Genomic DNA, 12,749 nt, shown 5'->3' with positions numbered 1-12,749 from the left:
CTATAATTGCTCGGATCACTTCGGTCCCCCTTCTTAAAGATTGCCATTATATTGGCCATTTCCACTTTATTGGTACACAGTGCGTATTCAAAGATCTTTCATACATAATTTTAAGTGGAGCCGCTATCTGGTCTTTTACTTCTTTCATGATTCTTGAATGGAAACCATCCAGCCCAAGGAATTCATTTCATTTTAAATCTGCAATCTTTCTTTTAATCACATCCTTCTTCCATTCAATTCCCAATAGCAGTGGCACCAGTTTTGGCTCAACTACTGGTACATTTCCCTGAGGTTCATCAGTGAAAACGTTACAATAAAAATTAGATAATACTTCAGCCTTTTCCTTATCACCTTTAGTTTTAACTGTCTTTTCCTCATCCATATGTAATTCTGGTATACAGCATGCACTTTTTGTTTTTGACTGTACATATTTCCAAAGTAATTTTGGATTTTCCTTAACATACTTGGGTATATCACTTTCCTGATTTCTCCTTTCCTTCCTAGTGGCTCCTCTAACTTGATTGTTCACCCTACGGTATTCTGCCTGCACCTTGGTATATTCTCCATCGAAACTCTCCTGCCTAGCAATTTTTTCAACTCCTCACATAATCTTTGTTTCCTTTCAATTTTGGACCATAACTTTCCATTCATCGGAAAGATTTTACTCGTCCTCTTTCTTTCTTGCCTTTCAAAAAAATGTTCTCTTTGAGATGCATTGATCAGTTGCATTCCTAAACTTGAGTTTGAATCTCTCCCACACAATCTCCCCGTCATTTGAGTCTAGATATCCCCTCCAGTCTATATTCACGGCCTCCCTTAGTCTCTTCTAGTCTGTTTTTTCCATCATGTACACCATTCTCCTCTGCTTCCTCTGTAGTGGCTTCATAGCACAATAAAAGTATATACAGCCATGATCACTTCTACCTGTCGGGATATCCACCTTAACTCGCTCTAGCATTAATTCATCGTTACTGAATACTAAATTCAGCAGGTTTCCAGCACACCCCTCTCTAGACCTAGTAACCTCATGCACATGCTGATGAAGATAGTAGTCCCTAATTTTTTCAATGAAATCATAACAGAAATGGTCAGAACCAGTCTTCACTGTCCAGAATTTCCAATCTATGCCAGGCATGTTAAAATCACCGCAGATCACCTTATATCGGATGCTCAGATTACTAACTTCCTGTACCAGATTCATTTATTTTCCTATTATTTTCTGCATCTCCTGGACTTTTATATACTGATGTGGTTACCAGTTCGTCTGATTGACATTCTATTTTAATACTTAGGTATTCACAGTATTCAACCTCTCCATGGCAAACCCCTTTTCACATACATCAGCAACACTCCTCCTCCATCGTCCCTCCCCAGATTTTTTGCTATAACCTCATAGCCTTCAATACTATATTCGACCAATTCTCTCTCATGTCTGGAATTTTTAAGCTTCACCTCCTGTATAGCCAGTATCTGAGGGCACTGCGTCATAGCTGCAATCCTTGTTTTCAACTGCATAATTTTGTCCTGGCTAAATACATCCACATTACTGGATAAAACACAAACTCTCCATATCACTGGCTGATGAGGCTACATTTTGCCACACCACTGAGTCATCAAGTGCCTCTGCACGAGACTCATCCCGTGAGCCACCTCGTTGCCAGTGTTCTCCTTTACTTTTGCAGGATGTTCGTCCATTTTTATAGCACTGTGCGTCATCCCTCCTTCTCCTGCTGGCACCTTTCTCCTCGTTTGTACTATTACTCATTCCCATGGGTGCCGTCTGGCCACATAGAAAAACTCAGTCCCTTGAGCTTCCAAGTTCTTTCTCCTAGCTTCACTCTTCAGCTCCTTATCCATTTGTCTTTCTTCCTTGTTCATGTCATGGGAGAGTCCTATTCCTTTTAGCACTTGGTTAGTTCAGTTCTTCAACTTATATGCATTCTTCATAACTCTTTCCTTCACTCCATTACCTAGTGTTATCAGTACTGGCCTAGGCTTGACATCCTTATTTGTTGCCGTCATTGTTGCATACTTGCCAAGCCTCATTATTGTAGATGTGTTCTCGTCATGACACTATACACCAGTCTCAACACAGATATTTCTAAAAAACAATTTATCATATCTGATTTTCTCAGCCCTGATGCTCAAATTCATGCCCTCAATCATCTGTTCTGGCACATTGTACAGCACCATCTTATTCATTCTATCCATCCTATCCTGCACCTTGCAAGTAGTTCCTGCAATGATTTCCTTTCCTGGTGTTTGCTGAATCCTACTTATGTTCTCACTAATTGTTTTTGCCTCACCCAACAGTACATCCCTATATAAACTACCAACCTGTTCTTTTACCTCGTTGGAGACCCTTGCTTTCAGATTACAGTAAAAAATCGATTAACCATAATGCATGGGGATTCTTCCATCCCGGATATGGAATTTTCTGGATACTCGAATTTTGCTCTTAGAAATTTTCTGGGAGGTCAAACAAATGAAATAGTACTAAACTTGGGACTTTATTCCATAAAGTACATTATTCAGTGTTAGATACAGTACAGGTAAGATACAGTACAGGTACACACACACTCACTAATATCTACCCAGGGGTGCCCCCTTCCTACCTCAGAATACCTAGGGAAGAGGAAAGGGGGTGACGAAACTAGCTCCACCCGCCACTACCCCAGCTCCCAACCATTCCCCATACCCCTACCCAGCCCCCCACCCCACCCGTCATTCCTAACTAGCAGTTACATCTCAAGCTGATTTCATGCTTAACAGACTTGGTCCCACTACTAATACAAACAAAGAATATTATGATATGTTAAAAGAGTATAACTATCAACATGTTGCAGCAAGAAAGTTATGCATTATGACGTTGACAGTAAATCAAAAACGTTAACAACGGCCACCTCAGGCCTCCTGTGTTGGGTGCACTGCTTTGCACACACACACACACACACACACACACACACACACACACACACACACACACACACACACACACACACACACACACACACACACACACACACACACACACACACACACACACACTGAAAACCACAGACATAACACACCCAAACACGCAGGCACAGACACGCACGATGCAAGCACCCAACACATGAGGCCTGGGATGGTCGTTGTTAACGTTTTTGTTTTATTGTCAACGTCATAATGCATTAATTTCTTGCTGCAGCGTGTTCATAGTCATATTATATTCTTTTTACATATCCTAGTGTTTTATATTTGCGTATTAATAATGTGACTATGAGTGTAAAGTATGAGGTTAGCTTGAGATGTTACTGCCAGTTAAGAATGACGAGTGGGGGGCTGGGGGTAAGGGTATTGGGGAGGGTTGGGGGCCGGGGTAGAGGTGAGTGGAGCTCGTTTCGTCCCCCCTCCCGTCTTCCCTGGGTATATGAGGGTACGAAGGGGACACCCCTGAGCAGAAATCAGTGATCGTGAGTGTACACTACAAGACACATAAAAATACCGGCATCCGGAATATTTTCTACCCCATGCCGGATCGAAATTGCGTTCGGTTATATGGATGTGCCGATGCATCGGAAGCCGTTTAATCTTTATCCTCCCGAACTTTCCCTGTTCTCCCTTGACTGAGCTTTGCTCTCACTTCATCCACCCCCTTTTCCAGGTTGCAAAACTGCTCATGGCAGTTCACTTCCATAGCATCAATCCTCTTTTCCATTATGTCATGCTTTTTTTCCAGTTTGGCAACATGAAATAGAATCCTATCCACCACTAAGTTGCACTTGATGCAGTATCAGTGGATCAAGCTGGCATCACCCCACATCAAAAACTTATTCACCTACTTTGTTACCTTTTGACATCTAATATGATGCCAAAAATCACAGAGGCCACACATGAGAGCAAGATCTTCCTTAAACCTGGAATGACAGTCAGGACAGACATCTGTACCTTCTTTATTTTCGTTGCTGCCGCCACCTTCTGTCATCTTGAATCAGCTGACTAATCCAAAACAAAGTCTCACGTCTCCCCTATATGCTAGATACCACCCAAGAATCTCTCCACAAAAGCTTAGAAAAAAAATATTTTGTTATTTTTTTCCTGAATATAAATAATACCCTCAATCTTCAATCTCTTACTGTTACTCTCATCAAGGAGCCAACCACAGGCACGTCAGCACCCTACAACCAACCGGACTGAACACCGCACCCTACCGCCAACCGAACCGAACACTGCAAATGATGAGGGGAAAGAGAGAGAGATTGTCCAGGTGCTTGAGAGTGCGAAAGTGGGTGAATGTGGATTAACTGAAACTAAATGGAGAGGTAAGAGTATGAAAAAATGGGAATATGGATGGGATATATGCACGGGAGTGGGTGAGAATGACAGGGCAAAAGAAGGAGTGTGTATTGTTGTGAGTAACAGACACAAGGAGAATATAAGGGAGCTATGGATCAGTTGCCCCAAGGATTGTGTGGGTAAGATTGAAAGTTGGACTACAAATGTGGGCGCTTGTGTGCGTGTACGCGCCAGTGCAAGATCGTGGAAGCAGAGTGTGAGAAGAGTTCTGGACAAATGTGGAAGCATGCATGGAAAAGTCTGAAAGGAATAAAAGAGTGTTTTTCATTGGAGATATGAATGGAAATGTAGGGAATGTGAAGGTGAATAGAGTAGTTGGTGAGTGCAGCAGTGATTTAGTGGACATTTGTGCTGGGAGAGGATTGATGATAGCTAATACCCTCTTCAGGCACAAAATGATTCATAGGTATACATGGCGAGTGATGAGAAGGGTGGGTGGTGAACTAAATGAATGGAAGGCAATGATCGTTTATGTGTGTGGGGGTGATAGGATGTGAGGGTGTGTAATGGATACAAGAACATATAGAGGATGAGGGAGTGGCCTTTCTGGCAACCACTTGGTGGTGGTGAGCATCAAGGTCCAAATGAAATGGAGAAATAGAAGAAGGGAGGACTGGAGGAAGTAGTTCATACAAGGAGAGTGGGAAGGTTACAAGGGGATGGAAAAGAGGCAAATTATAACAGAAGAGTGGAGGAGCGATTGGGTAAATATGGATTGGAGCAGATGGGGGAGGTGTAAGGTGTGTACAAGATATTCTCATAAAAAATCTGTGTAGCATGTGAGGTGGTGTGCGGAGTGAAGAAAAGACGAAAGAGGGTGTAGGGACCAGCATGGTGGAATGAAGAGGTGAGACAGGCTGTGGCACAAAAGAAGAAAGCATATAGTGAGTGGATGAGAAACAGTGGCTTGGAAGAAGTTGAGAGATTGAAAAAAGAGTTATATAGAGAGAGGAAAAGAGAGGTGGAATGATTAGTAAGAGAGAGTATGAAGAAAGTGGATGAGGAATTTGGAAGGAATTTGAGAGTGAAGTGGAGGGAATAAAAGAAAATGTTCTAGAAAAAGGAAGAGAGTTAGGGTTTGAAAGAAGTTAGTCGGGGAGTGAAAGATAAAAATTGATGATCAAAAGTTGAGAAGGAAGAAAAGGTGAGCAGATGGAGAGCACACTTTAAGGAATTGTTGAACATAGATTATGAAAGTAATATGAGTGTATGTGGCTGGAGAATGGCTGGGAGACAAAGGGATGTGAGATGAGACGAAGAAATCAGTAGGGTGGAAGTTGTAGAAGCCATGAAGAAAGTCAAAACGGGGAAAGCCCCAGTAATTGATAGAGTGTGTAGTGAAATCCTGAAGCACATGGCAGAGATAGTTGTAGAATAGATGATGGAAGATGTGCAGATTGGCCTGGGAGGAATGTAGAGTCCCAGAGGATTAGAAGTCAGGTGTAATTATTCCCGTGTAAAAAGGAAAAGGGGAAAATGAAGTGTGTGCTAATCATAAGGGCCTTTGCCTCCTTAGTGCAACAGGAAAAGTATATAGTAGGATACTTATTGACAGAGTAAGGAAAATAACAGAGGAATTAGTTGGAGAAGAACAAGGAGGTTTTTAGGAAGGGAAGAGGTTGTGTAGTTTTGATATTCATTCTTAGACCTTTAGTGGAAAAGTTTTAAGAGAAGGGAAATAAGTTGTATGTGGCCTTCATGGATTTGGAGAAAGCATATGACAGGGCAGGTAGACAAGGATTGTGGAAAGTATTAAGGATATATGGAGCAAATGGGAAGTTGTTGAATGCTTTGAAGAGTATGTATGAGAGTGCTAAGTCTGTAGTGCGTGTGGATAGTGAACTGAGTGAATTTTTCTATTTGAAGGTTGGATTGAAACAGAGGTGTGTCATGACTGCATGGTTGTTCAGTTTGTATAAGGATGGGGTTATAGAAGAGAAACAAGGTAGGGCAGTGGATGTTGGGCCTAATGTGAGAGGGCAATGTTTGGAAACTCCCTGTACTGTTGTTTGCAGATGATACTGTGTAAAGTGAAGACGGAGGGGAGCCGCAAGGCTTGGTGGGTGAATTGGGGAGAGTGTGCAAGAACGGAATCTAAAGGTAAATGTAAAGAAGAGTAAAGTTATGGTCTTCGAGAAAAGTGAATTCAGTGAATGTACAGTGAGGCTGGATGTGGAGGAAATGGAAAACATAAGTGCATTAAAGTACTTGGGTAGTGTGGTGGGTAAGGATTTAAGTTCAGAAGGTGAAGTGCTTGAAAAAAACAACAACAACAAGGAAGAAAGGTTGCTGGCTCCTTGAGAACAGTGATAAGAAACAGGGAAGTGATCATGGAAGTGAAAAAGTTACTATATGACAGTATTGTGATGCCAACTCTAACATATGGAAGTTAAGCTTGGACCTTGATGGAGGGACATAGTCAAGTGTGAGAGCAGTGGAAATGAGTTATTTGAGAAGACCAAGTGGAGTCACATGGAGAGAGACTGACAAATGAGGAAGTGAAGGAGAGTTGTGGTGTGGATAGAGAGTGAGAGACGGACGAGGAGAGTGTATGTGAGTAAGGTGGAGGGGGGCAGAGGGAGGGGGAGGCTAAGGATGAGATGAAGGGATGGAGTGGAGAGGTATATGAGAGAAGGGGGTGTGAGCTGGAAGCACGGCAGTGCAATGGCGGGAGACAGGACGACATGGAGGCGATTTGTTTGCGGCAACCCCTTATGGGATAAAGGAGTTAGCAATAGATAGATAGATAAACGATATCACCTCTATATTCGTGTGCATCACGAATAAAAGCACTTTTTTTTTTTTTTTACTAATTACAGAGATTAATCGAGCTATTAAAATTACATATCACCTCACTATATCGAATGGCACTTTTCTTTTGACAACTCAGTCAGCCTTCTACTAATTCAAAGCATTTACGTTAAGGTGAATTATCTATCAGAAACGAACTATTATTATATGCCCCTCTTCTGTAGCACTCAAGATGAAGATGGACTTCAACTCAGTCCCTACCACATATTAAATGTTATAAAAATAAAAACTTTTTTATTCATAACCAAACGTATAAGCACTGAGGTCCCCTCAAACCTACTTTATTAAATCAGTTTGTTCACAAGAATGAACTGTGCCATTGTCATTATTTTATAATTTCGTAATGTATCGGTTATAAGATTTGAACTTTCCCTTAAACATTCATTTTACACAAATAATTCCACCATAAAAAATGTAGGTGTTGAAATACAGAACACTCAAGAAAGTTTCCACAGGTCCCAGTCCCAAGTTTGCCTTACTACTGAAAAGCACCTTTCGTACTAGCCCTTTCTTTTTATTTTTTTTTCTGAGGATGAATTGTCTGTAAGGGTGATTGCTCCATTGTTTTCACCTTAAATACCATATTAATTGTGGTTTACCCTTAGATCATGCGTATTGTGGTCCAGTTTGAGGAAGCTAGAAGCCTGTCTGGAGTGGACTGTGCAAACACTGTGTTCGTACTCTTACTGGACCAGTGTGTGCTGGAAACTTTGCCAAGACAAGACTCACCGAGGACACTAATTCTGACCTGGATGGTGGTGACATTCATTCTTGGTGCTGGCTATCGAGGGTCACTTATCGCCTCCCTCACCTTGCCCAAATACCCGCCACGAGTAGAGACGATAGAGGATCTGGTAAACACAGTCGATAAGTAAGTGTAGCGTATTATTTTCCTGAGAGTTTCATCAGCATCCACACCTGACTCCCATTTTTGTTAGCACTCTTAGGTTCCAATAACTTACTGTCTGTGTGAAATAAAATTCTATTCCCATACAAAAATATCAATGGGGTGGGTGTGCTGGATAAGGTGCTAAAACAAGACCCACTTGGGTTACTAATGTTGTTCTGGATGGTAGTGACATTGGCTCTTGGTGTTCTCGCTGCTGAAGGTCATTAATCTCCTCTGCCACGCCCTCTAAATATCGATCCCTTTCCCCCCCCCCCCTTCCCACACACACGGGTATAGAACACAAAGGAATTTGTAAGAATTGTTGGTAGGTAAGTTTAGTGTTTAATTTAACTAATAGCATTTTATCGTGGTCCTATTACAGGCCCCATTTCTATTTGCTCTCTTAGGGTCTTATGTGCTACTGTCAGCTGAGAGTAATGTCAGTGAGAACAATGTGACTGATACGGTGCCAAGACGAGTCTCATTAGCGACATTAGATGGTGGTAATCTTCATGCTGCTGGGTTGCTCATCGCTCTACTAAAGCAAAAGCCACAGATAGGGTGATAGAGAATTTGGTGTATATTGTATATATATGAGCAAGTTACAGATTTTTGCTTATAGCTTACCTTACCCTACCCAGTTACACTAATAAGCTAAACACTCTCAGCATCCTGTGACTCACACTCAGCTGAGTAAAATCGCATGACGTTAGGGGGAAAACAACAGAACTCAGACATGAGCTGTCCCTACCACAAGTGACTTAACGGGATATGTGAACCTCATAAAGTGTCATTCATTCATTCATTGCCAGACGCCATGTATCCCAAACGGGGTGACCAAGGGCTTAGAGTTAATTGTTTTACAGGGAGGGGCACTAATCCTCCACCAACCCCACTTGACACGTAGGGAGAACGTTATGCCAACAGCATCTGGTGTTCCCAGGCGGTCACCCATCCAAGTACTAACCAGACCCAACGTTGCTTAAAGTGTCACTCTGCCTAAATACACACTACAAATAAAAACAGAGATTTTTTTTTTTTTTTTTTTTTTTTGCCTCATCTAGACGCAAACCAGGTAGAATGCAACCTGAAATTGTCCTTTTCTTGCACCATCCTCTTGATGTGAGGTATGGAAGACATTTTTAGACGTATATGACTGCATTAACGAGAAGTGAAGCTTCCCCCATATATCGGTGCCATTGAGTGAAGGCATCCCTCTCCAGCACTAGTGAACTGGGGAGACAAGAATAACCTTTCCAGCACAGGACGTTAGCTAATGACTGTTTTATCCATCTTACGGGAGGTTTCTCATAGTACAGGAGTGGGCAATGAGAATGAGAAAACAAGCCTTACTGGCTGATGTTGGCCTGCACACTGTTACCCACTCAGGGCCGGATTTACCAATAGGCCAAGTAGGCCATTGGCCTAGGGCCCACCGATATTCCACTGAAACTAATTTGTCGCGCAGTGTGCTAGCGTATAACCTTGTTTCAAGTGTACACTGAGTACTTCATTAAATAATATATTCGCAACCATAAGGGTCGCTGTACAATAAGTATGGTGCCCGGAGTATGGGGCCCCTGTAAAATAATATGGGGGCCCACTGGTGAGTTTGGCCTGGGACCCACAAGTAGTTAAGTCCGGCCCTGTACCTCTTTTCTTAGCACAAAGGGTTACTCTTAATCTCATTCATGAAACGGAGCCAAAAAATAATTAAAGTGATGTGATATGATCCATTGGGTTAAGAAGCTGCAACCGGATATAATCACTTAGGATCTGAGGGTCATATTCTACAGTAAGTGGCATCAAACACTTCTCTCCTGGCTGATTTATATTGCTCATTAGCATCGTTTTCCTCTTTCATGCTATTTATGTATTTTTGGAATGGACATCGTTAGGATCGGTAGCATACAAGAGGATACTGAGATGTAATAATTATGGATGATAAATATCTAACGAATATGTGTTACAAAACCAATAATTTAAGCCCGAGAGATGGGTTTTATTTCACACATTATTTACTGGAGGCGAGAATTTTGTCACCTTCGCCTTCTGTATCCGGACTCAAGTGGCCTACTCCTGGGTCAGCAGTTGTAGAAGGATCAGTAGTGGTCAAAGGAATAGAAAGGCGGAATAATATATGAATTTCTTCATTTCCCGCTCAAACACTTATAAGAACATTATTTCTTTTTAAGACTAGTAAATCAGTCTGTCGTAATCTGAAATACTTGTTCAATGGAAAATTGGAAAATGGCAGAGAGAGAGAGAGAGAGAGAAAGAGAGAGACAGCTAAGTGATATATTTTGTGATCATGACTTGTTTAAGTCAGTAAAGTGTTTTTCATCTTCTTAACTATACTCCCATTTCTATAAATGGTGTAGGTAGGATCCAGACACAGGAGAAGGAATAACATGTGTTCAGAAAACTATCATTGTTGCACTGGGTGAAAGTGTTCCTTACTTTTATTTACTTATTATTCAAGCCTTCGAAATCCTTAGTGCCTTGTGCAAATCACAAAGTGTATTGCAAATCCTATATATTTTATTGTCGTTTTCGAACTGCCTGTAGTTATTAGCGTTAGCCTGTATCTCACATTTCTGACCTTAGTCAGCAACCATATCCCAGGGCAAAGTTTAGTCCATTTTCCCCACTTAGAAATTGCCATAAAAAATATAGAGACTGAATTCCTCTCACCGGTTGTGTATAAATATAGATTATTAGTTATGCTCCACAGGCGGCACGATTCACATGAAAATCCATTACTTAATTAACCCTTTCATGGCTTTGACATCTCTGTTATTTCAGCCAAAGTCAAACGATAATGTTCAGCTGAGAATGAGTCATAGGAAACTGGGAGTGGGTCAGCTCTAGTACCCTGTCACATGTAACATCAAATAATTTTATTGAGCTAGGTGTGCGGCATAGGGAGCATGAATACGTACAGTGAATAATCCTGTTTGTTTTACTGGGAGTTTATTTAACCCCTTTGCGTGCGATAACGTGCTTTTCATCATTTGGGCCTGTCTGCAACTATGCTCAATGACGCGTTTGTTGTTGTAAAAGCATAAAAACCTTCATCAGAGAAAAAGTTTTCTGCCGATCAGTCTCATTTTTGGACGCGTCATAGTTCTTGCGCCTCTCGTCAAAAGTAATGACTTGGCAACCTCGAGGCCCAAGACGTGTGGCAGCCCAGCTAGGCTGATTAGTTCTGGATCAGCTGTTGAGGGAGAAGGTAGCATGTGGCTGGGCATTTAAAATGTACTCTATTTACCCCGTCCTGGGACGAGAGTCATATTCCACTACACCAATAGTGCTTGTGTTTACTTTTGGGCCACTATTATGCTTAGAATTGGTTTGCAATAGGGATTTAGGTTTTGGTGAATCATTCCTGGCCATTATCAGCCATTGGCCCAACAAAGATTGTGCTAGGCCTACCCTGTTTTTTGGCGTGTCCCAACAACTACACTCCCTCTACCCTGCACCCAATGTGAGTATTCAATCATTGATTAATAGTGACAGTGAATCAGGTGAACATAGTGTTCAATAGTCAGTCAGGAAGGACATGGTAAACGTTTAGCAAAGGGAGGCGGGAAACTGCCTGACAACACGACATTGACTTGAATGGAATATTTGCCAGGATGTTGATGAAGTCCTTGTTTTATGCTGATATATGGTGGATAGTGTTATTGTGCAATAGATAGGAGTATAGTGCAACAAGTGTATGTGATTAAATATTTGCTAAGGCAGAAGTCACGTACACTTTACAGCCATGGCACGCCATTGTCAGGAGGGGATAAAATAGAGGAGGTTTATAGGGATATTTGATTTTATCATATTGTCATATTTATTCTGTATGCTTTCTGTGTGAAACAAAGCATGAGTGTTATTGATATGTTTATCGTATGCTTGTGTAGATGAACGTAAACACTGCGCCACATGCTCGTCAGAAAATTTCGTCTGTGATACCTTAGGTATCGCAGATGTGACATACAGAGCACGTTCAGGTACTGTTGTGGTGAAATATAATGTGTCTCATATAATGATGGATTTGATTATGTGTAATGTGAAATAAAATCATAAACACTGCAGCATCTTCAGGTAAGGGAAACATCATCTGCTACACCTTAGCGGACAGGTAAGGGCCACGTACTTGTACTTGTTGTGGTGTAATATACTGTTTATATCATATATTGATAGATTTGGTTATGTTTTATGTGAAAGACAGTAAATGACTGACCCATTTGCTCGTGTCGAAGAGTGACTCTTGTACATCTGAGTTAGCACAAAGGTAATGACATGCTACACGAGGTTAGAAACAAGTGCAAACAAATGCAATTACATTTTATTGGTGAAACATACTATGTATCTCATACAGTGATATATTTTGTTATTTGTTTATGTGAAAAGAAAGTGAAAGTGAACCTTGTGTTCCTCTAGAAATCATCGTCAGCTACACCTTACCGGCCAGCTATGGGCCACGTAATTCATCTACGAAGGACGTGCATTTACATTTTATCGGTGAAATATACTGTGTATCTCATATATTGATGGGGTATGTATTATGAGAAAATACCGTCAATGACTGAGCCACGACCTCATAATGAAGTATGTATGTCGTTCACGTGAACTAACGCAAAGATACCGAAATGCAACGCGAGATACGTAATTTTAGATGGTGTGATATACTGTGTATTTCATACAGTGATATATT

The 12,749-nt window shown here is 41.3% G+C and overlaps 1 protein-coding gene across 1 annotated transcript in view; it reads left to right on the top strand.

Moving 5' to 3' along the window:
* LOC145397116 (uncharacterized) overlaps positions 1-12,749 on the top strand; it is a 289,376-nt gene that overhangs the window by 35,482 nt on the left and 241,145 nt on the right. The window lies entirely within an intron of this gene.

This window comes from Coenobita brevimanus, chromosome 40 (assembly GCF_032717465.1).
Source record: "Coenobita brevimanus isolate Jiangsu-jjx chromosome 40, ASM3271746v2, whole genome shotgun sequence".
In the NCBI taxonomy this organism is placed as follows: domain Eukaryota; kingdom Metazoa; phylum Arthropoda; class Malacostraca; order Decapoda; family Coenobitidae; genus Coenobita; species Coenobita brevimanus.
This window is presented reverse-complemented; position numbering and strand designations above follow the sequence as displayed.